We start from the raw sequence: 23,876 nt of genomic DNA, 5'->3' as shown, positions 1-23,876 counted from the left end.
CTATTATCTTTTTCGAAACACTGGTTAAAGCGGCTAACGCGCTCTTCCTGTTTCGTTTCACTGTCAAACATCTTCTGTTTCGTCTATAATTTAACCATGAATCGTCTTACAAACGAACAGCGCTTGCAAATTATTGAATTTTATTATCAAAATGAGCCCTATGTTAAGAAAATTCATCGCGCACTTCGTCCATTTTATTATCAATTAAACAACCCAGTGAAGCGACTTTTCGGGCAATTATGACGAAATTCCGCACCAAATTTAAATTGTTGGACATTAAACCACCAACACGCTTACCTAGAGTGCGAACTGAAGAAAAAACTGTATCGGAGAGTATTAATGCAGTGATTTGGCCTCTGTTACTCAACAACGTGAACAATTTTTTAGAAGGATTCAGGTGTGATGCCTTTCAAAATACAGCAGGTGCAAGAATTGAAGCCGAACGACCTTCTGCAACGTAAAATTTTTGTTGAACGGGCTCTTGGAAAGTTGGCCGAGGATCCACTTTTTTACGAAAAAATTGTTTCAGCGACGAAGCTCAATTTTGGCTCAATGGGTACTTAAATAAGAAGAATTGTCGATTTGGACTGAATATCAGTCAGAAACATTGCAAGAGCTACCAATGCATCCAGAAAAAGTCACTGTTTGGTGCGGTGGCATCACTGAATCGTAACTGTGAATGGTGAGCGCCGCAGTGAGATGATTTGATTTGCCCAAAATGCAAGAGCTTGACTTGCATGACATGTGGTTTCAACAAGACGGTGCCACATACCACACAGCTCACGCAGCAATGCACTTATTGAGACGCGAGTTCGGTGAACATTTTATTTCACGTTTGGGACCGGTCAATTGGCCGCCTATGACGTGCGATTTAACGCCTTTAGACTATTTTTTGTAGGGCTATGTTGAAGCTCATGTTTTTACAGACAAGACCGCTTCAATAGACGCATTGGAAGACAACATTTAAGCATCTATTTGTGAGATACTGAAATGTTGTAAGGAATATGCAAGAATTGGATTACGAGGACGGACCATTTGAGGCGCAGTCAAGGTCAACATTTGAATTAAATAATCATCGAACATTAAATTATATGGACTTTACTATCGATTCAAATAAAGATTTCATGCATTTTTCTGAATTGTATGTGTTTTTTTAAACCCTTTCTTATAGCTTTAAAAAAATCACCTTTGAAAGGTTTTGTTTTCTTGATAGAGAATATTTTTTCAAACCAAAACAAAATTCGGGTAGGATAACACAATTTTATTTTAATGTGCACGCCAGTATTTATAATCGATTTTTTCAAATCCATAAATTGCACAAAAAAGTTGTCAAAATATTTTTTGTCTGCATTTAACTAGAACTAAACGTTTAGAGCGGAATTTGCATAAAATTCCACTGATCACATCTTACCCCCTTAAGAACCTTAGCTCTGGTCCAAACTAAGGGTACTTTCTAAGAAGTGTCAAAACTCTCCACCAAAATTCAACTTTCTCAACATTTTTCAAAGTAAGGTAATTTTCTTATCTAAATTCTATGAAAAATCCTGTAAGCTTTGAAAACAAAAATGATGTTACTTTGTAGTGATGAATCAGTGATGTGCAAATTCATTTTTAATCTTTTAACTTACATAAGTTTTAAGATGAAAGTGCAAAGTATTTCCTTACCTGAAAGAAAGAAGAAAATATGTTTAGCAAATTTTATTTGATGTGTCTCAATACCTACAATAAAACATTAAATAAAATTAAATCATTGATATTTAATCCTTACAAATTATTTGTTTAATAATAATTAATAATTTTGTGCAGCTATATTCAAGTACACATTTGTTAGTAATTTTAGGTTTAAAACTAAATTACAAAGTAAAACTTAGTTTCAAGCAACTTAAATAAAAATAATGAAAAATAAATAGGGGACATAAAACTTAACCTTGCGGAATACCAGTTACGCTTCTGTTTAAGATCAGAAAATTATTGCATTGATTTTCGTTGGCGTGACTCAAAATGTATGTGCCGCTTTATTTAACTGAACTGGGAATCAATTCTTTGGCTTTGTGTCAAAAGGACTTAAGTCAAAAAATTGTATTTTAGGTATTTGATGTTTTGTAACGGTCATATTTGTTGTCTCATAACAACTTGAGTCTGGAACAACTGCTAAATTTTTGATTAATTTAGTCTTTAGACCATACGACAGAAAAAATTATATTTCATTGATTCTGTGTGACCAATTTCGGGTTTTATGCGTTTTTGCCTAAATTCAAATAATTTTCGTCCTAGAATATTTTCTAGATTTAATTTTCAAAAAATAGTAAAATAATGGAAGTGTTTAAGTTAAGAAAAATAAGCTCTTGTTTAGAATATTTTTTGATTTAATTTTCTGCCAACTATTTCATAAACTTTATTTTTTGATAGTTTATTAATAATTATTATTAATTGGTCTCTTACGCATGTTTTCCCAAATTCTAACAAACAACATTGTCTATTTGACATTGGATTAAAATACACACACTAAGCTAAGAAGGAAATCCTATAATCGATCAATCTAAAAATAAATAAACAAACGTGATTTGTCAAAATCATATTACCTTTTGACCTTAATCCATGACCTTTCTGATGAATAACCAGATCCAGACGAATACAAAATAAAAATACTCTAAAAGGTATTATTTGATCATAATTTGTCCATCTTAAATAAGTTTTCTTATTCGTCACGATATCAGTCTCTATCGTGTGTCACACTCCCACACTTAACACTTTACAAATTCTATAACCCTGAGGCTTTTTCAGACATCTTTATGTTTAGCCATATTGATTTTTCGTCTAAAATTCAAAAGATTTCTGTCAAAAAATGTTCAAATCCACCAAATGGTATATTGTTATGTAAATAAGTGAAATATAAATCATATTTTAACTAAGAGTTAGAGATGCTACAGAAGCACAAACTATGAATAAATTTGATAACAAAGAAAATAAGAAAAAAAATAATAATAATAACAAATCTTCATGAATAAATTAAAGTTATTTTTACTTAAAACAGACCAGACCATGTGTGTAGTGTAAGTTCATTAACCCACTCACAAAACAACTAAAACAAAAAACAAATCTTTAAAGACAAAGATTTTATATACCTCCCACAGAGCGACAATAAGATGACAACAAAAAATAACAAAATTACAAAAACAACACGAAAACAAACATAACTATACCAATCAGACACATATCAATTCAATATGAAACCATTGGCATGAATTGGATATACATATATATCCATAGGAATATCATTGAATCTAGAATCTCTTTTAAATCAGACCACGTATGGACGAACAAATGTTTGACCGGTTCACTGACGATTGTCATTATTTATTCAATATTCTTTTCGTGAGAACCTTTAGGCAGGCATCAGAGTGTATATAAAGTTAATAAAACACATCAGAGAAGGCGTTGAGACCTAGCTGTGTTTTTTGTAGATACCTTATATCTATTTAATTTATTCCCGGATAGGCATGAATTTTATTCCAGAAAGCTTCAGATGCCGTTTCAGTTGATTGTTTTTCGTATTATTTTGGTTTTTTGTTTTATTGATTCGTTCCCCTTTTTGGAGCCAATTATTGCTGCCAATTGCACTGCTTCTGCGACCGCATAGTTCAATTCAAAACTTCAGCTAAGCAATAAATTTCGCTAATAAAATTCTTAAGTGTCATGTTCCGTGTCAGTCACACCCAGCTGAACGACGACGATGGCGATGGTGACGGCGGTTGCAGCTTGGATTCCACTGACCATACCGATACCACCATCTTGCGCGCTTGAATTATTGCCTTTTACCTGCGCTACAGTTTTATTTTCATTCCAAAAAAGCACCAAGTCTCACTGGTGCTCTAGATTTTTAAGCAAAGCACCACCACCGACCGCCGCCGCCGCGACACTTCCACCGCGAGCTCTAAAATCACCTGAATTATTATGAATTGCACCAAAGTTGCATGATCAATCTGTCTGGCTGTCTACCGGTCTATGATCGTTGAATTCGCATTGTGCCTACTTTATCAACAACAACAACAACAAAATACACAACTTTGGTTCGCTAGATTCATAGATTTGATATATTTTTTTTCAAATTCAATGAATTAATTCGGACGGTCGGTGGTGTGGTGTGGTTGTAGGAATAAAAAAAAAACAACTTGCGTTTTTCTATCTTTTTGAGTTCAACCAGCTGGTTCAATTTTTTGTTTTTTGTATTTTGTGTTAGTTGTTGGAACGTGCTACAAAACCTGCAGCAATTGTAAATTATTTAACGAGGGACATGCCTAACGGTTGTGGGTATACTATATACTGTTCCAAAAAAAAAAAAAACGATGAAGAAGAAAAATAAACTCTTAATAATAAACCTGCTACTGCTACTAGTCTCGCTTAAAGTGTATATTGGTTATGATATGGTACATTCGAGATGCAGTATGGTTCGCAATCTTGTTTATTTGATTTTTATAAATTTTTGTATTCAGGTTTTTTTTTTTTTAGTTTTTTTTTAACAGTTGGTACGTATAGCCAAAACGTTTAAACGAATGATTAGCAGTTATGTTGCATTTGTGGATTTGCATTTGTTCATGGTTTACAGGAAAGAGTGGTAGATAAATGAAAGAGCTGACCAACGAACTTGTATTTGATGTGTTTCTTCTTTTTCTCTTCTATTTGACCCTGAAAATTTCTTGTTGGTGAAGAAGTGGTTTTGTTTTTTTTTTTACTCCAATTTGATTTAATATATGTACTAAGAGGTAGCTTAATAATTGCAACCAGTCTAAGGTTGTTTTGTTTTGTTTTGGTTTTTTTTTTTTTTGTGAATGTTACGAATTAAACGAGGGCGGGTGTTTATTTTTCAGGGCGAATTGGGTGTAGGAGAGAAGTAGTTTGAAAGATGGTTTTGTGCAAATAACTACTTGGAATACTTAAGCATGCTAATTATATACAGGAGAATGAAGTATAGCTTTTAAAGTGCTCTACATAAATCATATAGGAAAATCTGATATATGAAAGAGCTGAGCAGCGAACTTTTTTCTTTGCATTTTGCTCTTGGTTAGTGACGAGAAACATTAATTTTAGAAATGCTTACGTTCATTCAACTTATCGCGTACTTTTTTTACTAACATGATTATTCAATATTTAACTGAGAGCTTTCTTCGTGCATATAGACCAATAAAAGCCTTAATCAATAACCATTTTACTGGTTGTCTTCACATAAAATTAAGATGCTACTGTGCTATTGTACAGTTATAGTATAAAAACTGTATAATTTTTAATTAATTGCTTTTTCTTATTTATTTTTGTTTTGTTTACAATTATGAAGCAAGTATCTTTTATTTTTAATGATAGATATATTTCTTGTTTCTTTTTTTTAGATTGGTTTGATTTGTTTTATCTTTTATTAGTTGCTTTTTAATAACTATGTCTGTTATACTTTCAAATAAAGTTTAATTTGTTTTATTATTTTTGTGTTTTTTTTTTTTTTTTATTTGAGACAGCCTTGAAAGTTTAGTCTCAATCCATACCAAATTGGTCTTGTGATTGTGTAGATTTGTTTTTCGTTTTCTTAATTTTCTTAAAGTTGTCTTTGTGCACCGCTGCCATGTGCCGTTTTGGTGGTACTTAATGCAAATTATAAAAAAAATACTAAAAATATAATGAAGCCATGAAGGTAGGTATTTTATTTTTTTTACCATTGATATTTAGTTGAATAATTGGCAATAAGTTGGTATTTTAAACGATATTCTATATTTTGGCTCGTGCACAGAAAAAATCATAATGCCATGAAATCAAATTAAACATCGCATTCATTACTAGTGATAAAGATTGCACATACATATTAAACATATTAACTATTGGCTTTTGGTTATTATTCAAAAGTTTAATTAACTTAAGCAAATTCATGATGTTGTTTTTCATTGAAGCAATGCAAAAATGTTCTTGAAGAGTTCAATGTAGCCTTGAAAAAAAGTTCGATTGAGAGTGAATAGAATGTTTTCTTGGGAAAATTCCAATTAAGAAAAAAGAACAACTGCATAGCCAATTAAACGTTATTTGTCTGATTAATGAGGCTAAAATTAATCAACAGATTTTCACGATCTTTAGCAAAATTCAATATAATGATAAAGTTCTTTTAGTTGATTGCATATTAGTGCCAAAAATATCAAACACAATAACTGAAACCGATAATCTTTTTCTAAGAATTTGCCGTTTAAGAGATTTTAGTATTTATGATAAAATTAGATCAAAAAACCTTAACTACTTTGTTGTTATTAATCCATATAGGATGCTTCCGAAATTAGCAACTTTGCCTTAGCAAAAAAAAGCTTTGAAACAAGACTTGAACTTAAATGTTTGCAGGTTTATTTTATTTGTGGTTTCCTGGATAAGCATAATAAATATTTTAAACAAGAAACGGTAAGTCTATGGTCCATGCTTACAGTTGGTGTAAAAGAAGAATATCAGTGACTTCGTGGCTTTTTCGAAAGGTTAAAGGATTAATAAGTTTCAGAGGATTTTTTAGGGTGGTACGAAAGACCGCAGAGTTAAAATCGAAAAAATGTGTGTTAGATTGATTAAATTTTTTGAGTGTGAGAATTCAGATCGGGAGTTCTGACTCCATAAGCATATAAAAGGCGATTTTTTGAAAGCTATAGAAAAGTTAAAACAAAATAAACATATACAGTTTAAAAAAATGCATGAAATCTTTATTTGAATCGATAGTACGGTCCATTTAATTTAATGATTCAAGATTATTTCATGCAAATGTTGACTTTGACTTTTTCCAACATTTATATAACATATGAGCTTCAACATTGCCCCACATAACAAAGCCTAGGGACGTTAGATCACACAATCTAGTCGACCAGCTCCGAACGTGAAATAAAATGTTCACCGAACTCGCCTCTCAGTAAGTCCATTGTTGCGCGTGCATGTGGCATGTGGCACCGTTTTATTGAAACCACATGCCATGCAATTCAAGCTCTTGCATTTTGGGTAAAAAAAAGTTGGATATCATCTCACGATAGCGCTCACCATTCACATTTACGTTACGATTCGCATCATCTTTGAAGAAGTACGGTTCAATTATGCCACCAGCCCATAAACCACACCAAACTGTTACTTTTTCTGGATGAATTGGACGCTCTTGCAATGCTTCTGGCTGATATTCACTCCAAAATCGACATTCGATATTCACTCCAAAATCGACAAATCTGCTTACTTTCATACCCATTGAGACAAAAATAAGCTTCGTCGCTGAAAACTTTTTTTCGGTAAAACATTGGATCCCCATTCAACAAAAATTTTACGTTGCAGAAGGTCGTTCGGCTTTAATTCTTGCACCAGCTGTATTTTGAAAGGCCTCACACTTAAATCCTTCCACAAAATGTTCCACGTTGTTGAGTAACAGAGGCCCAATTGCTGCTAACGGCAACGAATCGATAATTGATGGGTATCATTAACACTGGCCAATACAGCTGTGATATTTTCTTCAGTTCGCACTCTACGTAAGTGTGTTGGTGGTTTAATGTCCAACAATATAAATTTGGTGTTAAATTTAGTCACAATAGCCCAAATAGCCGCTTCTGTGGGTCGATTAAACCGATCATAAAATGGAAGAAGTGCGCGATGAACTTTCTTAACAGAACACTAATTTTGATATTTTGATAATAAAATTCAATGATTTCCAAGCGTTTTTCGTTTTGTAAGACGATTCATGCTTAAATTATAGACCAAACTGAAGATTTTTGACAGTTAAACAAAACACCTAACTCACGTCCGCTGTTTAAACCAGTATTGCCAAAAAGATAATAGCTACAAAATCACCCTTTACAAAGTAAAGTGGTCTTCTAAAAAAAATCACACTCATTTCTGAAAAAATGTGAATATATCTTGACACTTATTTTATTCATTGGAACTGTTTAAGCCTTTCATAAACAGTTCTGTTCATCTGTTAAACTTGTTTATTCCACAGCAATAACTAAGTAACTAACTTTCCTGACTCGGAGGGAATCACTGATTGATTTGCTGATATCACTGTTAATTCAATTAAATTTTTCCAAATTAATCTCGCAATTGATCTATCTTAGAGATTTCAAGTGCATTATTTCCGGTTATTTGTAAAAATCGACATTAATTATCTCGATTAAATACATTTTATTAATACCAAACAAAAAAACTATTTCAATTAACACCACATCTTTTTCCCACCTTTATATTTTTATAGTTTCTCTATCGCTAATTATCTCTTCAAATTGATTGCTTCGTTTGTAAATATTTCCTGCTTGATAAATAACTTCCACGGTGCTCAACTTAACTTGTTTCCCATATCGTGAAAACTTTGTAGTATTTATATAAAACTCGTCTTCACTTTAATTTTCTCTTTGAAATTCACGATGATGTTGATAATGTAGATGATTATGGAAGCAAGGAAGGAAGGGGATAAATCACAAGTTTTTCGCCCAAACCAATTGGTAAAACAATTGCAAGTGTCCCTACTCTCTGATGCGTTCTAGCAATATCCATGTTCCCATGGACAACAAAAGTCTTTTACGTCTATCAATTCAAGAATGACAACCATGAGCGGAAATGGATGGATGAACAAACAAACGGATATAACCTCTTCATTTAAAATAAAATTACATCTACTCGCTTTATAAGATGACCGATGTGGCTCCTCAACGAATTGTCACTCCAAAAACCAACTGATCCCAAGCTAAACACACATTTCCTTGAGTCTTTTTCTTGAAATAGAGAATCAAAGAGCCTTGCACCAGTAAAAAGGTGTATATGTATATAGGAAGACCAACAACAACAAATGTATGATGTCTAACGGCAAAACCGCCTCTAGTCTGTAATTGAAATTAAGCATCTTGGCTTATTCGACGATTTATATGGAAAGAACTTTTTCACGATTCTTTTATCTGCCAGCAATAGCTCCTTATGGCCAAGAAGGCGTCTAATGAATTGACTTTCAGCAATTTCACATCCACTAGCGTTTATGCAAATTGCTTCTCCATGGTCGTTGTTGTTGTTGTCGTATAGTCGTTCGTCTTTCTTCGTCGTCTTCATCTCTTTTCATAGTCAAGCTCAAGCCATGCCATTTGAACGACCGAAGACGACGAAACAGGGAAGAAACGATCAAGAAACAACCAAACTAAGAACCAAGAACCAATAAGACCAGCCGCCTCCTGATGATGGGACTAGAAACCTGGGCTGGGATATATAGTTGATATATAATTTGTAAAATTCCCAGACATCACTTAGAGGAAAACTCTGTAATTGAAGTAAAGTATCTAAATAAAGGTAGCAACCCACCACTCTCTACTCTCCAGGTATAGTCCGATAGCTCGCTATAGTACAATTCTTCAAGACAGCACATTGGAGCCACCGTCATCGCATGGTCGGCTGCGGCTGGGGAAGAAAATCTTTCTTTCGTTAGAGTGCGCGACATACCTCTGGCTCAAGAAGAGGGGGGGGGGGGGGGTATAAGAAAATTAAAAATATAAAAAATAGAAGAAGAAATTACTGAACATCTAAGTTTCTGCTGCGACTGTTGCTGTTGCTTATTCTACTGCAGAAATCCATGAGAGCAAAAGTACTGTATCTTGAACAATAATTCTTAACGTCGCGTCGTCGGTCGCCGTATAGCCGCCGCCTCCGTTTGGTCGGTCGTTTGGTGTTCCTCATCGTCCATCGTTAGTTCTATTGTGAGAGAGACTTAAAGTATCTTTTAAAGGTACCCATATTTGCAGTTGAGAATGAATTCGATGATATAAAAAAGAAAACATAGAATACTGACTGCCCGCGCGCTGCAACAACCACATTGTTCATCATCAAGAAGAACTCGAGGCACGGCTTGTTAGGTTTTGTGCAACGTGACAGTTAGAATGTTTATGTTGTTGTTATTGTGTATATATTTTTTTTTCCTTGTGGTACTTTCTGCTTGGTCTCTTCTACAAATTGAACAAATTCACTTCAAATCGTTCGTCGTGCGACCAAGACAGAAATGTTGATTGCATAATACGCGAGAAAATAAATAAATACATATATACGACATTTTCAATAGAACAACAAAAACGAGATGCAATTTATATTATTCTTTAACTGTTCTTATAACAACCATCATCAGTGAAATCAAACAGATTTTATTTTAGATATTTTCTTTTTGTTTATTTCATATTTTTTTATTTAAGAAGAAAATTGCGTGCAGATAAACTTTTAGTTTCCGAAAAAATATGCAAACTTCCGGGGGAGTAGTTAAAATGTATTAAATCAATTTAATGCAGAAATTCTTGAGAAAGAATTGAAAATAACAAAGTTATTTGACTTTTTAATATGTTGGCATTTGAATTTTAAGCTACGTGTGAACGGTTTTGAATTATTGTTCAAATGCATGCGAAAAGCTGATACAGCATTTGTTCTAGGTACAATTCTCAGGATGATTATACAATTAGATACTTATTCTAGATGAAAAATTGCAGGCACAATTAAATGAAAAGATTTTCTCACATTAAAAGTTCAAGACCGCCATGACAAAAGGTTTCCATCCCTATTTGATAAATAGTTTTTTTTTTAATTTTTTTTTTTAAATTGGAATATATTAGGCGCAGAACCATGAGATGGAGACCGGGGGTTGTGAAGGCTTCCATGTCAATTTTTATTCTAGTACGCAGATAAATAAAAACAATATTTTAGTTGTATCTCTATAAAAATTTACGAAGTCTCGTAATTCGATAGAAAAATTAACAATAATCATACAATTCTCCGGAAAAAAACTAAATACAGGTTTTCAAAAACATTTTTCCTACAAAACATAGAACACTTTGCTTGGTAATTTTTAAAAAGTTGACAGTTTGTTTTTTAAACTCTATGTTGACAATAATCCACATTGCACCAAGAGCTTGACATATGTACATAGGCATTATTTATTACGACCGAATAAATAGAAAGGAATCTGAAATTGGAACTTTAATGTCTTTACTAGAAGCTGTAGGCAACCGCGTATACGAATAAGGATTATTTTTTCCCTTAAAGGTACTAGCATGAACACAAATAAGTAAACATATATGTACCTTAGCTGCGAAACACCAACAAGCCTCGGATACGGACAGATTTACTGTTGAAAGCCCAAGCAAACTAATTAAGGACAACGAACTTCGGATCTGTACGTGGAATGTTAGGTCCCTTAACAGACCACATGCAGCCGAACAATTAGCGGAAGCCCTAAACTGCTGCGAGTCAGATATTACCGCCATCCAACGAGTGCGATGGAATGGACCGGGAAAACCCGAACGAAAAGACTGCGATATATACTACGGCGGCTGCTACCGAAAACAAAGATAGCTTCTATTTGAGTGTGGATTTGTTGTTGGAACTAGAATCAGGCAAAAAAGTCTTGAGTTTCAACAGTGTGAACGAGCGCAGCACGAAAATTCGCATCAAGGCTAAATTTTCCAACATATACCTAATATGTGCGCATGCCCCAACAGAGGAGAAAGATGAAGACACCAAAGACATATTCTTCGAGCTCTTGGACAAGACATATGAGCAGTGCCCTGGCTACGACATTAAAATTATAGAATGAGATTTTAACGCCAAGCTAGGAAGAGAAGACATCTTTGGTAGCACAATCGGGAGATACAGCCTGCATGACACCACGCCCGACAACGGCTAGTACGCAGTGTACACATCTTAATATCCACAAGGGTACATGGAAATCTCCTGATCAATCAACCGTTAACTATATTGACCACATTGCGATCGATTCATGATACTTCTCCAGTGTACAGAATATCATAACTTTCCGAGAGGCCAACATTGACTTAGACCACTACCTCGTTGTAGCCAAGGTACGGCTACGGATATCCAGGTCTAAGCCAACACAAGGAAGTACTTTGAGAAGTTTCGACGTTAAACGGCTACAATCGCAAGAGACTGCCATGTCCTTTTATGATGGAGTCTCTAGTAGCCTTTTAAAAAGTCCTATGCTGCCTGCATTAAGCATTGAAAACAAGTGGCAACATTGCCTTGCAGCCATCAGATATGCCGCCTCTGAAGTACTAGATTTCACACGGCCACCACAGCGAAACAACTGGTTTGACGACTAATGCCGTCAAGCGCACTCAGCAAAACAACAGGCATGCAAAACGGCACTGTACACAAGGACCAGAGCTGCTCGTGAGCTGTATGCGCAGAAGCGGAGAGGGGAACACCGGCTTCTTAGATGGAAAAAAGAGAGCATGAGAAGCGCGCGATCGAGGAGATAGAGGGATGAGGTTCGTAAGTTTTACCAAAAGGAAAAAAAAAACCTCCCAAGGGTACCAGCCACGTACCGAAGCCTATAAAGACGATCAGGGGAATATCGCAGTAAGGGAGATAGAACCACTCAACCAAGGCGACGCAGATTAACAATTCCGCCTACCCGACCTAGGCGAAGTAAAGATAGCTATATCTAAACTGAAGTCGAACAAAGCAGCAAGCGATGACTTGGTAGGGAGCATGCACTAACTCATCTGCAAAATGTGGTCGGAAGAAAGCATTCCCGATGATTGAAATCTCGGCATAGTTTGCCCGATAAATAAAAAAGGAGACCCTCTAAATTGTGCCAACTACAGAGGCATCAGTCTCCTTGACATTTCATATAAGATCCTCTCTGCTGTATTATGTAAACGTCTGAAGCCGTTCGTCAACAACCTGATAGTTCCTTATCAGTGTGGCTTCAGACCAGGAGAGTCCACTATCGACCAAATATTCACACTACGGCAGATCTTGGAAAAAACCCATGAACTTCAAATCGATACCCACCATCTATTTATTGATTTTAAAGCCGCGTATGACAGCATCTATAGGGAAGAATTGTACAGAGCAATGTCTAGTTTTGGAAAATTTATCTGTCAAACTTATCCGTTTGTGCAGAATGGCGATGGAAGTGCATTTGATGTCAAAAAAGGTTTAAGACAAGGCGATTCACTGTCATGCGACTTCTTCAAAATCGTTCTGGAAAGAATTGTGCAAAACTTAACCGTCAACACAAGAGGCACAATCTTCCAAAGGTCCATCCAATTACTCGGGTACGCAGATGATATTGACATAATTGGAAGATCAAAGCGTGATGTCAGTGGAGCGTTTTTGAGCATTGCGACGGAAGCGAAGAAGATGGGTCTAGTGGTCAATGAGGACAAGACCAAGTATATGCTGTCAACAAAAAAGGACATTGAACAAAGACGTCTTGGACAAAACAACACCATGGACAGCTTTAATTTCGAGGTAGTTAAGGATTTTGTCTATGCAAATCGCTGCTGCTTTGGACTAAGAAGGCAGTTGAGTAGTAAAGTCTTTTTTCGAGCATTTAAATTCACCATCTATAAGACACTCATCATCCCGGTTCTCATTTATAGCGCTGAGGCCTGGACCCTGTCAAAGAAAGATAATGACAGTCTTAGGATGTTTCGAGAGAAAAATACTTCGGGTGATTTTTGGTCCCGTTTACATAGATGGAGAATGGAGGAGAAGATATAACGACGAACTGTACGGGCTGTACATCGACACTGACCTAGTTAATAGAATTAAAGTCCAACAGCTTAGATGGCTAGATTATGTAGAGCGAATGGACATGAACGCTCAAGCCCAGAAGGTCTTCGAATCCAATGCCTAGGGACGGCGCAGTATAGGAAGACCGCGATTCGGGTGGCGCACGCAGGTAGTTGCACCTCAAAATATGTTCAAATGACTCCACTGTATACAAACTGACAGCATTTATGGTCCTATAAACAAGCTGTATCCGAAACTATGAGACTCTCAATCGACGAAAAACAATTTTAAACCAAATATGAGTTTATCTTCACTGATTCTCTTAATCTTGAATTTTTAAGAAATTCAAATCAAAGCGCGGCACAGATGTCAATAAGATTACATACTAACAAGCAGCTGGTTGCTTACCCATATTTTTTTTTTGTTGCCAAAGGTCCATCACCATTCACATCGATGGGTTATCTTTTATGTTTGAAATACACGACTTTTTGGTTCTTTCGCTTGACTTAATGCTGTTTAATTAAGTTGAAAATAGTTAAAAAATTGACGAGTTAAGATATTAATAACGGCTTATATGCGTGGTGAACAAATTATACTATGTTGTATATTTTTATGTTCTTTTTTAAGATCACAACGGGATTAGATTTAACCTTTGGGTGGTCCAAGGTATTCATACAATACTTGTGAAGATGTGTCCCTTCAAATCTTTTCGTATATTAAATTTTAAAGCTTTTATGGGTAAGTTATGATGACAGTTTTTGTTATTTTTTCACGGCGTTTCTTTTAAATCGTTCCACTTAGTTTAAAATAAGAATTTGTATGGGGAATAAAGATTTTAAAAATGATACTCAAAACATAGGTGAAGATTGACCGTCATTAAAATAATAAAAATGTATCGTTTTTAGAATCTTTTCTCTCTCTTTTATTTGAAGATTATTGTTAGGTATTGCAATAAATTTTCAAAAAGTACAAAAAAAGATAACTTTTATAATGCTAACGGTCGTCGTTTCTATCATATTTTTTCAGTTTTATAAGAAAGTAGGGTTTTATAGTTTAAAAGTATGGTCTTGTCAATGAAAAAGATAGAAATCATGTGTGAAAAATTTTATTGTGACTTAAATGTTAAAGATATTTATATTAATGTTAGAATGTATTTCTTTGAACATTATTTTATAATTGGTTAAACTTTATGTTTTAATTTTTACCTCATTAAAATAAAACAGTTTTGTGTCTGATTATGCGTGCTTAGATTTTATTTGAATTATTCGATAAAAAGAGGACAAGACTTTGAAAATAAAATGGATCAAAAGTTTTTAGTTCCTATAAAAGTTTTTGTTTTGTACTCATTAATTTAAGATCATTAAGATCGAAATCTTTGAATGCTACCATTTTAATAATATGCATAGAAATGCGCAGGAAAAACACTTCCTGTGTAAAGCTACAAAAATGCTTTTTGTTTTTGTATTGAACCCCAACTTTTAAACAAACAACTTAGCGTCGTTCGTAAGCTACTTCCAAAGTAGCTCAAAAACGCTGTAGAAACGAATTATGCTGTCAAAGTTGAATATGGCACCGATAAACATTTTTTACTTAATAGACAAAATGATAATTCCAGCCTTATGAGCTAAGTAATCCGTTGTAAACTACTTAGAATAGAACGTTAGCAACACGAAAGTTGTTTGAAACAAAAGAGCTGAGCAGAGAACTTCATTATCCAAAACATTTATTTTTGTTTAGAGACAAAGAACTTTTAGCAGTGATAATTCTCAAATTAGCTGCCATACTTATAAAATGTGTTCACTATGTAAAAACTTACACAAGAACAACTTTTTGAAATCACAGTAACTTATTTTCAAAAATCACACACTTTATACCTACATTTTAGATCACTTTAACCGTCAAATCATCTTCAATGATGATGCTCCTTTCTGGCTTTGTGGAATCTCAAAAAATTGATGAGTGGGAATTAAGCACTTTCTTCTTGTAGTTTGACACTTTTTCACTTCTTTATATCAACTCTCTGGTCTTAACTGACAAATCAGGATCTATTGTTCAATTAAAACCCAACAGTCAACGCACTATTGACGAAATAAAAGCGAGTAAACTCAGTATAGAATTATACCAACAGGACGACGTTCTTCAAATAGGAAAAAAGTTCGATGCCTCCAAAAGAAAAACAGATATTTAAAAAAAATTTATTAACAATATTTGGTTGTGAAGAATAATAAAAATTTAAAATTGTGTTTTCAAATGCTATATAAAGGAATTAAACTTTACCCTTTCTTTAACAATAAATCAAATTTTTCCGAACTTAAGTACTGACTTTTGTAGAATAAACAACGATAATAGCTTACCTTTTCTTAAATTAAGTCCAATTGACACTTTATGGTCCACAGCACAAATCTGAAATGAATAAAAAAATAAAATAAAATGTGAGTACTCTCTGTTAAAATCTTAATTAAATTAATTTTAAAATATTTTTTTTTTACCCTTAGAATGTTATTAAAAAAAAGTATATTTTAGTATTTTCTATTCTTAATATTTAAAAATAAGAAAAGCTTTCGAATTCCAAAACATAAGTTTGATAGTTTTACTCCAAACATTAAAAATAAACAAAACACGTACAAACAATTCTTAAGATACCTTTTTCAAAACAACTTTGTATTTCATCGACGAATTTCAGTTAAGAAAATATCAAAAATATCGTTAACTTCATTAATCATCGAATTCAGAAAAACCATGCCAATTATTGGAGGTCAAAAACTTTGGTTCTTGGATTTCCTATTAGTTTCTCTTAAAACGAAAAAGAAAATATTTTAATTGGCTATTTAAAAGACATGACATTCTCAATCAATTATTAATTAAGCCAGCTTAAGGCGCAGAACCCAAAATAACTTAAATCTCTTCTGCATAGAACAAACTTAACATTCTCTTGTTAAATGCAGTTAATTTGCTGCATAAGATATAATATTGACATTGAGTAAAAGAAAAAACAAAAATAAAACATTCCACTAAGCCACTGTGGAATTTAACACCTGAGAGCAGCAAGAAGCTATAAGAAATTAGAAAGAAAAAAAATGGAAGAATATATATAAAAAATATCAACACAAGGTATTAACAAATATTTGCACAAACCATAAAATGCAAATGTGAGATACGCCACACTGGTGTTGTAGCTCTAGAATTTCTTTTGTGGTTATTTGCCAAACGACCAACGAACTAAGTCGTTGTTTCTTCCCCGTCTATAGCCTAAACAGCACTACCCTCCTTGTCCTCCCACTGATGGTATACTCCGCCGCCGCCGCTGCTGCCGTATTATAGCTTAACTTAGTGCAGATCGATAACCCCTTAGAGGCTTTCAAAGAAGCACACAAAACTCAAAAAAAGGCAAGGGTATATAAACTTGGTTAGCAAAACCATATCTCTATGTACTGACACCAGGACTGGCACCTAGAAAGCACACTCTGGGCCGCCGCGAGTATAACTTCTTAAACAAAGTGTCTTAACCATGACCAAGAGTGAAAATCAGTAGCCAAAGAGTGCCAGTGCATATATTTATTGATGGCCCTCCTTCATGCAACCACCAATCCAAGGAACCAAGACACCAAGAGGAACAACGCAAACAAAACCAACAACAATAAGATGAAGCCGAAGAACCCAGGATAGCATGGACAACCAAACGAACGAAGAATCGATCCATAGAATAAGACTTCCATAAGACAGCAGAGAAAGAGTTCCCTGATGTGCCATTGTAAACACAATGCAGTAGAACCCGAAGGGACGGAAATGTCCTTTATAGACGATTTAGCATGCATGCCAATGAGCTAGTTGCCGCTGCTGCTTCTTCTTCTGCTTCTGTCGTTGCTGGTACTGAAAGATACTACGTGTATCTTTCATAGATGAGAGTGTGAGCTGCAAACCAAATAGGTGGCCATTAACATACGAATATGGTGTAAATGAAAGGAATTTGTGGACACACGAAGCAACTTACTGCAAGATAATGACAACAGCAAAACTTAACAAAAAAAAAACACACACACACAGAAGAAACCCATAATACTCGAGAACTCTTTAAGTTGAAACAAAATACAACAAAAACAACAACTACAAAAAAAAAACTAACTTAACCAAGTTGGAAGTCTTAAGAAATGGAATAAAGCAATTACTACTATACCATGACATGACTTAATGTATATGCTATGCATATATGATGAGACTTCTAGTTTATATGTACTTTTAGCAAAATCTTGAGTGAGTGAAGGAAATTAAAGAAGCATTCGAGTAGTTCATGTTGCAACATAAATAAGTTGCTTTAAGTTGATCAAATATTGACACTCCTTTTGCCATAAAGCAGCACAGCAAGTGAATTTAAATAGAAGAAAAGAGAATGTTTGTATGGTAAATATCTTGTCGTCATCATCGCCATCATCATCGGCATCGTCATCGTCATCGTAGAGTCCAAGTTGAAGTCTCATAGTTATAGTTATCGTCGTTGTCGGTTTGATGCATGACAGGTGTTTTAATGTCTTTTAAGTGATGGTTGGCAATTAGGTATCTAAGAAGAATAATAATGAACAACATGTTGTTATTTTTTTTTTTCATTTCAATGGAATTTTGTTAAGTACAAATTTTGAAACAAGAATTTATGAAAAGTTTCTTTTTTTTAAATGCTAATTGACTTCGATTTGCAAAAAATTGAAAAGAATATTAAATGAGATGGACAATTGAAGAAACATGTAAGACATTGCAATAAAATTAGCAATAAAAAGCTGCTTTATTACACACAAATTGAAATTAAACAAAAGAGCTGAGTAGCAAACTTATTTTAAAATTTTGTTTTCAATTTGTTATGTCGTTAAAATAAAGTCTACAAATAATTTTAGTGTTGCCTTTTGTTTGTAGCTTTCTTATACAGTCCTGAATTCGTAGAGAAGGCATACCTTTAATTTTAACTAACATGCTCTTTCACACATTTGACAAGTCTTTTATAAACTCTAAACAATAAAAGTACAACACCTTTTCGATCGTTAAAAGTGAAACTACTAGACAAAATGTAACTATTCGGGACACATGCGGGAATATTGTTGCTATTGCTTGAAGTATTGACAAAAACCCAAGTTTGGCATTTCATAAAGTCTTTATAGCTTATTTGAATAAAAACTTAGGTTTATAGACTTAAAAAGTTCAATTAACACAATAACTCAAGGCAAACAACAAAAACGTTATATCTTCGCTGATTGGGGCCCAAAAATGCATTAAATTGATTCGGATTTTCATAGAAAAATCAATCTCAGTGATGAGGCAACTTGGTTGCTACGTAAGTAAGCAGACTTGTTGCTTTGGAGCTTGGTAAATCCAAGATTGCTTATTTATTATTCGGTTAAACACCACAACAATAAACGTCGTTGTCATTTTACTTACATTGTTTTTTTTTCATTAAGGCAGTACTGTCTTCTTTAAAGGGAAATAAAAAGTTATTGAATTATCATAAAATGACTTTTTTTAATCTAATATCAAAATGTAACCTCTTATTGGAAAACCATGCAAAAAACAAATTGGTTAGAAATACAAAGTGATGAGATCTTAAATATTTCCAAAAGTCATGTTTATAAGTTTTTTAACCTAAACTTGCCTAGATAAATATTTTCGTAAGGCTTGATCTGAGATATGCTATTCATTTGTTATATAAATCTTAATAATAAAAAGCGTTGATCGTTAAACAATTAAAATTTACAAAAGCTACGAAAATAAAGGTAAGAATTCTTTAACATTGCAAAATTGAATTTCAAGAAATATCAACGATTATTTCAAAATGAATCCGTCAATTTTCAAAACTGTAGGACTCTTCCTGTAATCATTTATTGTTCTTTTTCTTCTAATTAACATATTTAACCAACATATTCGGACAGCGTCATTTTTCATATTTCAAATAAGGAACACAAATTTTGGATGGAATGACAAATGTCGATAAAAATCCCATAAAAAGTAGGTAGACCGGAAAATATAAAAAGATAAATCTGTTCTCAAACCATGGTAACATTTTATGTCCGTATCCCTCTCCTTACTTTTTTTTACGTAGCTATCAAACATTCTTCAGTTCACTTTATTTGATATTCAGTCAATACCAGTTTGTAACTTAACTATCGATTTCTTGATCTATACTGACATAAACTTTGTACATTTTTTGATATTTTGAAGAAAAAAAAAGATAAGTACTTCACTCAAAAATTATAATATCTGTATTCAAATTCACAAAGAATTTAAGAGAGATACATACATCACTCAGAAATATATTACCCTTCAATATGTCATCTTACAGGTACAACACACCATAACCATATCCTATACACCGCAAGTCCTTTGTTAGGTTGGTTTCTGTAAATTTACAACAAAAACAAAAAATTGTGTATAGTGTCAGTAATGTGTAGATGTAGATATATACTGTACATAAAGCACACGCAAGACAAAGAGGCTTGTTCGAATATAAAGCACTCTATAAGATCATAATGCTTTATATATGTATCTATCGACTTTAATCTCGATTGCATTCCTCAGCTGTCGCAAGTAACACGTGTTTGATCTTCCGCACAATCGCCACCCACCCGCTGGGCTGTTATTTCCATCCAGGAGAAAGAAAAAAGACATCATAAATCCCCTGATCAGTCCCCCTTCATCCCCCCACCCTTCACTTAACAATATCTAAAAACCTATAGAGTCTCACCTCTTTGTGTAAGTTGAATGTTTCCAACAAAAGGAGATCAATGGAAGGGGGTGCTGGACGTGTGTGTGTGGGGGGAAAGGGGCAGGGTAGAGCTGTTATATAGAACGAGATTGTAATGTCGAAGATCGTAAATTTATTACACCTTCGCCTACCTTAAGCTCTCTGCATTGACCAGCTTTTTTTATCTTTTTTTCTTTTGGGACTACTGCCCCGCGACATGGTTAAGTGCTTGTGCCACAGATAGGTTCTTTTTTTTTTAACCGCGACACACATTGTCCAGTTTTTGGCTTGAATTTCAAATAAACTGTATTTTTATGTAAAATATGTATATTTTCATGTTTAATTTTTAAACCAAAATAATAACAAAAGAAATACCGGTAAATATCGCGTGCTGTTTTTGGTGAACTTACAACAAAAGAACAATACCGCCAACACACCTAAAAATAATAAAAAGCTTTAATGCAAACGTTTATTGTATAATTAGTCTCATAATGCACTGAGAGAAATATTTGAAATATATATTAAAGACGAATTGACGTGATAAGTAATTAAAAATAATCAGACGATCACAAAAGTCAAAATTTTTAATGAAGAATTATTATCCATGAACAATACTTCAAACACTTAAACTCTGTCTCATAGGGTCATTCATTAAGATGTTTTCAGTGAAAAGTAATAGCACTTGATATCTGTCAAACTCAACTGTCCTTTGAAATGTCATAATATTAGTTCAATGTCTGACATTTACAATAGTGTATCTTTTAGCAATCAAACAACAAGTTGAAACTTTTAAAACTTATTACAACAGTATTGATCAAACGTAGCCACTTTTTGCTCAAGGAATTGGAAAAATTGAAGACATTTTTTGAAATAAAAAAAGTTTGAAGACAATTTTTTTTAATTTTTGAAGAAATTCGAAAGTAAATTTTTACCAAATTTTAGTATTGATTTTTTTTAAGGATTTTATTTTTTTGCAAAAAAACTGCAATTTAGATTTTTTTCAAAACTTTACTGAATGTTGAAAACAATATTTCTAATAAGACAAAATTAGTTGCAAACCATAATCTGAAATATTTGAAAAGATATTTGAGTCAAAAATCAATTTTACCAACATTTGTTAAATGTAAGAAAACTGCCAATTTGATTTTTCTCAAAATTTTACTGAATGTTGACAACAATATTTTTTTAAGGCAAAATTAGTTAAAAGACAATATCTCAAATTTTTGCAAAGATATTTAAATCGAAAATCAATTTTTGCAACATCTGTTAAATTTTCTTTTAAGTTTTTATTTTTTTAAAAAAACCTGCCGCTTCGACTTTTCTCAAAACTTTACTGAATGTTGATAACAATATTTTTTAAAAAATAAAAGTAGTTCCAGGCCAATATCTCAAAGTTTTGAAAAAATATTTGAGCCAAAATCAATTTTAAATAACTTTAATTAATTTTTTTGTTCAGGTTTATATTTGTTTGTAAAAAAACTGTCAGTTTGATTTTTATCAAAATTTAACTGAATGTTGAGAACAATATTTATTTAAAGGTAAAATTAGTTTAAAGCCAATATCTCAAAGTTTTGCAAACATACTCGTATTTAAATCGAAAATCAATTTTTTCCAACTTCTGTTAAATTTTCTTTTAAGATTTTATTTTTTGTAAAAAAAACTGTTAATTCGATGTTTTTCAAAATTTTACTGAATGTTGACAACAATATTATTTAAAAGATAAAAGTAGTTAAAAGCAAATATCTCAAGGTTTTGAAGAGATATTTCAGTCGAAAATCAATTTTTAAAAGCTTTTATTAATTTTTTGTTTAGTTTTTATTTTTTTTTTAAGAAAACTATCAATTCGATTTTTTTCAAAATTTTACCAAATGTTAAAAACGTTATTTGGATTTTTTTTTTAAATATAGTTGTTTGGTATCACGTTACAATTTGTTACATAAAATTTAGCTCAAGTCTCTAGCTTTTTTGGATCATGAGATATTTAGGGTTAACCAACATTTTCACAATTTTTTTAAACTGCTTTGGTATAAAAACCACCTGCCTGCCTTATTATCTGTGTAACAACATTTATTTGAAGTCAATATATCTTCTATTTCTGGAACTATGGACGACGAAAAAAAACTTCCCGAACGTACAGAGTTATGGACGTACATATGTACGAAGGTACGTACACACGCAACACAGACAGATCTCGAAAACCCTTTTATTTCGACTCTATGGATCTTGAAACATCGAAAATTACCAACATTTTTAATTTGATAATTTGAAACGATTAAATAAAATGTTCATTAAGGATCTTTTTTTGTAAATTTGCTTCTTAATCCTAACTATGAATGGCCCTTTATAAAAAAATATATGTTTGCCGTTGCCAAGACTACTGCAAAATTTTGTAAATCTTTTCCGAAGACATACATTTTTCACCACAATTTTTGTATACAATTTTCTGTTGAAATGGTCAGTTGCAATCCTTCCCAATTTAACGATTAAGTTATTTTTCAATTTAATTTTGTGCTTAATTTCAGATAGAGATTCTGTTTTCAGTCACACATTAAGAATGTGACATGATTTGCCCAATTCAAAAACTGAAGACAAATGTCACAAAGCGAACCATACCTTCACATTAATTTCTTTAAAATCCTAACATATTGAGGACTTTTCAGAATCCATTAAGCATTAAGATAAAAGGTAAGGATTAAAAAGTCGGTTTACTTTGGTTTTGAACTTTGACTTTTAAATAACCAGAAAAGAGCTTGGCCTTTACATTTGCATGGTGCGGCTATAGAAAGAATATTTTATAGCACAACGATGATTAATTTAAGTAAACTATTAAATGAGGTTTTTGTATCTAATAATATTAAAGTTTCGTTAAAATTCATAGTAAAATTGTTAGAAGTAGTAATTTCGCAACATTGTAATCTTGAGTTGCGCCAATCAAAGATTGAAATCATTTCTTTTATTCTTGGTCTATCTGGAAACCTTGCTTAAATTTGTATGAGTTCTCTTACAGAATTGTCAAAAAACGGTTTTTACAAACTAAGAATTTTTGTTGAAACAAATATCAACAATCTTGACCCAAAATTCTTGCAGTGTAGCAAAGTAGCTTGATATGGTGGAAAATAAAATTTGCATTTTGCTTTAGTTTTATTAGCCTATATCTTTGGTAGTTCTTTTTTTATCAGTCTATGCTGCTACCGACGATGTGGCTCGGTCGATTGGTCTGCTCAGTTGCGGTGTGGTGGTGTTAAAGGCGTTTCATTTGGTCTAGAAATATAAAATTCATCTAACTTCTGGGTTACTTCTACATACTTTTGCATTCAATTTGTTCCTTATATATTTAAATATTTCTTTGAGGGTAATGTAAGTTTTTAGCTGACTCGTCTTATTTAAATTTGATTTTCTTTTGGTTTGTGGTATATTAAAATTCTACACTATCTTGCCCACAAACGGCCACTCATATTTATTCAAAGTTAGAGCTCGTGCTCTCCTAGATATTTATCTGTAACAGACTCTTGATGGTGATATTTATTTAGTTTCATTTTCTTCTTATTTTTGTTCGTATTTGGTGATTGAGGATTTAATTGAACCACCGTACCACACTGAACACTCATAAGAT

General features: G+C 33.0%; 1 protein-coding gene across 2 annotated transcripts in view; it reads right to left on the bottom strand.

Annotated features, from left to right (window-relative positions):
• Nucleotides 1–23,876, bottom strand: part of LOC129948839 (transcription factor mef2A) — a 263,817-nt gene that overhangs the window by 133,814 nt on the left and 106,127 nt on the right. For both annotated transcript variants that reach the window (XM_056059933.1, XM_056059934.1), the window contains one exon: nt 15,897–15,945. The gene's annotated coding sequence lies outside the window, so the exon portion shown is untranslated. The remainder of the gene's footprint in view (nt 1–15,896; nt 15,946–23,876) is intronic.

This window comes from Eupeodes corollae, chromosome 3 (assembly GCF_945859685.1).
Source record: "Eupeodes corollae chromosome 3, idEupCoro1.1, whole genome shotgun sequence".
NCBI lineage: Eukaryota > Metazoa > Arthropoda > Insecta > Diptera > Syrphidae > Eupeodes > Eupeodes corollae.
This window is presented reverse-complemented; position numbering and strand designations above follow the sequence as displayed.